This window comes from Octopus bimaculoides, chromosome 1 (genome assembly GCF_001194135.2).
Source record: "Octopus bimaculoides isolate UCB-OBI-ISO-001 chromosome 1, ASM119413v2, whole genome shotgun sequence".
In the NCBI taxonomy this organism is placed as follows: Eukaryota; Metazoa; Mollusca; class Cephalopoda; order Octopoda; family Octopodidae; genus Octopus; species Octopus bimaculoides.
In genome coordinates this window covers 6551670-6558114 of record NC_068981.1, presented here as the reverse complement: position 1 = coordinate 6558114, position 6445 = coordinate 6551670, and positions in this window count along the sequence as shown.

Below are 6445 nucleotides of genomic sequence, written 5' to 3'. Positions count from 1 at the left end.
ACGAAAAGACTGTTAATTGAACAATTAAATTACTGATAATTTTATTTTTTTGAAATTATTTCTATTTTTATTTCTGTTCAATCGATCAACACTCCACCGACATTTTATGTCGCTTCTTCGAAATAATGTTTGCATCATCTATGTTTGTTGTTAATGGGATTAGAGGCGAATGACGGCAACCGATACTATTAAAGGTAATTAGATAAATTCTAATAAAATCTACGATGTGAACGATAATGAATAGAAGAACAGGAAGAAAAAAAAGTAGATGTTATTTTTTATCGTTAAAAATTGTTTGAAAGAGGAATCTAGTAACAAAACCAGCGAGGACGAAGTTGAAATGAGAAAAGGCAACAACACCATAAAATGGCAAGAAAATGACATGGAATGCCTTCAAACATTCTCCCGTATCTACTCTGCTTTTCTATCTTTCAATTAGATTTTGTTTTTCCTTCTAGAATATCTCATTGTATATATAATGCTTTAAACATTATATTTACAATTAGGCTATAACTTGAAGAATATAGAACGCTTCGAGGTAAAGTTAGTGACCTCTGTTTCAATTATTAACTCAGTTTAGACGAGTTGATTTGGCGACTGAACTTTAATTTCCATACACGCTTTTGTTTCTTTTATGAATGTTTTCAAAATAATGCTTCTTGTTTATCTTGAAAAAAAAAAAAAAGAAATGAAGCCGATCTCGTTCTATATCTACCACATACGTTAGACAAACTTCTGTTTAAACATTCGCTGGTGAGGCTACTTCTAATGAATCCATACTCCACTGCACAAATGCTTCATTATTTAACCTCCGCTGATCCTGATTTTATTCAATTATTTTTCATGTTAGGCTTCCTTGTTCTACATCTTATGACACATTATTTTAACACTTTATGTTTTTTGTACTTACGTCTAAATATTCCTCATCTTTTAGCGATTCAGTTTTATTCTTCATCTGCAATATTTGGAATTTCTGAGCGTATACCAAATACAATCCATTAATTGGGACACGCTAATAATGATCTTCTTTTTTTAATTTCTCAATTAGATGACGTGGGTCATGAAGCAGAGCTAAACTCATTAGGGTCTGAATGACAAATAAAGTAATCTTAATTCCTTGCACCAGTTATTTCCTCTTACATATGTTGCCTTATTGAGGCAAACATAAGCATTACGCATTCACCCATCAATTTTCATGTGAGTATGTGACTTTCTTCTTCAAGACAGAGTTTTATCTCTTCGTTCGAACATATACCTCAGGTCTTTCCTACGTTTTGTTTATTCTTCAACATAGATGAGTTCAATAATTCTTTACTACTCTTTCAACGGTGATGGTCGGTAGACGAACGGTATTGTCGGTGATACTTCCCTGGGTGTCCGAATCTGGTGGAATAAAATAATCTGAAACCTGAGAATTAATTACAACAGAATAGACTCCCCTAAAATCACTCAGGGATTTGAACGGGGGTGTTGAACTGGATGATGGATTAAGGCTACGATGCACCAGAAATATAATGGCTAAAATAACAAATAAAACTCCTTTAACCAGCCAAGGAATTCCTTTGTGTATTGGAAGCAATTAATACATTGAATTTATTGGTACAATCATGAAATAGTCGCTGCTTCGATTATAACCAATATCCTTTCGAATTCTCTGTTACAATTTTAAACCAATTTGTCCAAATTAGTATTGATTTATCTGCACACAAACCGACAGATTAATCCCATTTTCACTCCATATAAATTCGCACTAATTCCTTTCCAACCTGCTTTCTTTGGAATCTAGACGACGTACTTGTCGCTGCTACTATTGGTCCTTTGTGTCTCTAGTTAGACCTGTCTGTTACACCTCCTCCGCCTCCTCCTCCTCCTTCTTCTTCTTCTTCTTCTTCTTCTTCGTGGTTGTCTTTGTTGTTGCTGTTAATATTTGCGTTGGTTGTTATTTAGTTAGAATATTGTTATTAATGTGTTTAGTTACCGATTTTTTAAAGAAAATTATCAGTTGAATAATCTTAAGAATTATCCTAGAAAATATTTAATCTCAACAAGTTCCATTCCATTTTCTATTAACAGCCGCCTATTTTTTTGAAATCTCTTTAACTATATTTTTTCTTCTTTCTTTATTTTAATAAAAAGTTGCATGCCTGATCTCAATCATGATTTGAAGTTTCCAACTCGAAACCCAGGTCAAACATAGAGAACATTTAAGATGTGTTGATAATTAATCACCCTTGTTAGCTTAAATATTGATAAGATGTCAGCTCATTTCGAATATTTTATCTGTAATCAAAGTAGCTAATGACTTGAAATTATCCTGTAGCTTTACTAATAGGATTTTCCTGCTAAATATTTAAACGGCCTTCATATTTTTTTAATGAATAAGGTGGTCAAAAAGAGATACTGCGACACGATTTCAAATGCTAAATAGTATTTAGAGACAGACCCATAAAGGTTTAATTTCATGTGTTCTATGAGAAAGAGAGTGTTTATTGGTGAGAATCTGGAAGTATTTGGATTATATAAGTGGAACCACACAGATAACTGACGGAACGGATGAACAACACTAAACGCTGTTTGTATTGGAGTGTAGTCTGAACGGAATTCATGCGTAAAATAAGACACTGGAGTGAATAGATACGTAACCTGAGGAATGTATTTATAATCGTCTTACATGCGGATTATTTGAAGGCGCGATCAGTGCCCAACAGATCTGACTTTAATAGGACCAAGAGAAATAATAAGTATAGTATTCATGGATAGAAGAATTTAGAAGAGAAACTTATATAAGTAGAAGGTAATAGTTATCTCCCCCTTAAAAGTGGACGTTGTGTTAGAACACAGAATACTGCGTTATTTACCCGGAGAGAGCCTCCCATGTGGACCCGTGGTACATAAAAGATTTTGTGCTTATATCGCTGACGGACGAAACCAGTCTCTGAATAGGCACTGACATCGTTGAGAAAAGAACCGGTTGCTATGTCTCCGTTGGACTTTTGTCATTAGCAGGTCCCAAGGAAGGGCTAAATCACAAGAAAAACAACAACAGACAAAGACAGGTGGTGTAGAAAACATTAGTATAATGCTCGGCAATTGGAAATGTCTAGCTTGTTAAGCCATGTGGGCGGAGCCCGTGGATTGTGTGAAGGCACCAGACGTATTATAAGATGTTGCGTTGTTTTCATACCGGTCGGTCATAAAAATATATATTGTGTTTATTAAATAATATTTATCTCTCACCAGATGGAGAACTTTTCTTTTGTTGATCTTACCATCAAAGAACAGTACACTGTATGTGTGTTGTTACTTGCTTTTTTCCCTGAACATCAGAAGCACAAATGGGACAGCGATGGACGCCTCTTCCAGTAGGTGTTCATTCACGCTGACCCCCTCCTTCATCCCACCATGGAATCTTTCATTGAATGCTTTGCATTTTTTTTTTTTTTCAGATACGGCCAGATATAGAATGCGTTTTAAGGTTGAGAAAAGGCCTGCGCAGTCCCACTCCTACCTTCTAATTAAGGGACGCATTTGCCCAAAAGGAAGTTGACTTTATCAGAGACGCAAGCGAGGTCCCGGTTGTTACATCAGAGATTTCGTTTCCTGTGAGAGAGATATCTAAACAAAGACTAGGGTCTATCATTTACTGCTTTTGGATAGGGTTTCAGCTGAGTGGTTCCCCTTTTTGACAAGTTTAGTTTTGTACCCTACAAGACATCCAACAATAACCGCCCTTGCTACTAACCTGATTGGTAGCGTTTCCGGTTTAGTTGCCGACGGCCCTACCGCACGACGGTTTGTACTGCGTTACATGTTACCAGTAATAATAGAAGTGACCTACCGTTGATATACATACGCACACACACACACACATATATATATATATATATATATATATATATATATATGCATATGTTGCTTCTACATGTGTGTTTGTGTGTGTATGTGTGCGTGTGTGTGGATGTAATAAATACCCAGCAATAATTCGGTAGATTCCATGCCAAGATATTTCAGACCTTCTCGGTTTTAAGTATCATCTCCTCTATGAGAAGTGTCAAATTTCATGTTTATTTTTAATGAAGGTTGCTCGTATCATCTCCCTCTTTCAACCATCAACCACTGCAGTTGTGTGACATATTTTCTCCTACAATTCATAATAAGTAAACCATATTCCATATCGATAGCCGTACTTCGTTTCCTTTGCGTAGAACAATGAAAGCAACCGATATCTAAACATTTCTTACCATTATTTTCTCTCTCATTCCCTCAAAATACATTTAGCAAACGATTGTTGCTAGGATTGGAAGCTCAATAACTGTTAGCCACACAAGAAATTAAATAAAGAATACCCACTCATCAAGTTTAATTGATTCAGCTATCAACGAGATGAACAGCCGTAAAGTAGACAAACATTTAAAAATATTGAACATGTCCTTGAGAGAACAGCTGGAATTATCCATTGATATCGGCGCTGAGAACAGACAAAGAGATTTAAGTGTTTACGACCCACGCCACTTACTAAATGTAATTCTTAACTATGGCACTTCTGTCTTCAGAGACTCTAATCTGGAGAAAAGTTAAATAAAATGTTGTTTGTAATCTTCACGCTTCCATTGATGTAAATTTTGACGTTTATCACGTTACAAGAGAAGCTTAGAGGATTTCTTCAGATAACCGACAACGGAGCTATAAACTATTTTCCGAACATTTTATATCTCAATAGTAGGAAGCGATATTTCAGTGTTTCGACGCACGATTTTGTAATAGTTTTATATATGCAAACATGCGTACGTGTGTGTGTGTGTGTGTGTGTGTGTGTGTGTGTACAAACGCATATACATAAAGTAACGAAGGCAGCAATACGCAATATAAAACCAAAAAGGAAAATTTCAATTGTCACTAATAGTGACTGGTTGTGCAGGTAGTACCTACATTGCTAGAAATAAGAGCTAAAAGACCTTGTAGCCACAGGAAGCACATTGTTTGTGTACTGACAGGGAAGATAACCGCCTCCATATACATACACATTACGTGTGTGTGTGTGTATGTGCGTGTGTAAAAGAGAGAGAGAGAGAGGGAGTATGTGTGTGTGTATGATTCAGTTTTATTTCAAAATTTTTTGCCAATAGAGAAAGAGCCGGTTTCTAACCCAGTTGCAAAGCTCCTTCATTGGAATTCCAACAACATCAACAGGATATTTTAGTATGTGTGTATGTGTGTATGTATCTATGTATGTATGCGTGCAGATTCGTATGTTTTTTTATGTATGTATTCTCATGCACGTAGTTGCATATCTAAGCCAGTAGCGTAACTAAGGGGAAGGTGACCCGGGTGCCGATTGAAATGGGGCGCAGAATTTACCATAATACGATAAACTTGAATTCCATTTATATAATTTATAAAAGTAAACCTTTAAAAAATATTTTTTGAATTCCAGGCTGTACCGAAGCGGTAGATAAATGAACCTTGTAAAGTAACTATTCCTAAAATATTGCTTTAAAACATTAATTATTGGTAACAAATAAGTACTATATAATATCATGGATTTAGTAATGGGGTGGATCATTTTTGCGGCTTGCCCCAGGCGCGGTTTACTCTAGCTACGCCAAAGATTTACTAATTTTTACAGATCCAGTGTTGGATTAGATCTGTAGTCTTCGAATCAGCTTATTCCTTTCTGGTTTTGTGAAGCCTAATTTCTGAAGGCAGCTTGTTACATATCCCAGTGCCCAGTAATTACAGGTATAAACCTGAACTTATAATCTGGGTAGAGTAACTGAAGATTTCTCAATACTTCAGCGTAGGTGTTTTCCTTTTCGTTGCAGTGCTGATTTCCACAACTGTGCACAGTTTCTCTTCTCTGTCCCAGATCACTTTTCTTGGAGCTGGAATTAAGTCCAGTGCGTTGAAACTTCAATGACAACCATGCCTGCTTCCCCCAGCCCCAGACTAGCAGCTGACAGTGGATCTCGTGGAACGTTAAAATTCCTAGATACCATCATATCAACAACACTCCGCCCAGATATAATGATCTTCTAAAATTCCACCAAATAAGTGAACATGTGGGACCTGAATGTGACATGGGGGGAACCTCATGAGAGGAAGCTTGCACAATGCCAGGAGTTGCTGGCGCAGTGCAGAAATCGGGGCTGGCAAGCACTTTGCGAGGCAATAGAAGTAGGCTTATGAGGACTTGCGGTGCGTTCCTTGGGCAAAACTCTGACAAGGCTGGGAGTTACTGGTACAGTAAACAGGAGGGATATAAATTCCATCATTGGTGCTGCAGAGCAGGTGACTAGGCGATGGCTTTGGTTAATGATGGCAGACAAATGGTTTGTAAAGACACTAACACCTGTTGTCAAGCGGTGATGAGGGAAACGAATACAGACACAAAGACACACACACACACTGATAAACATATATATATATATATATATATATATATATA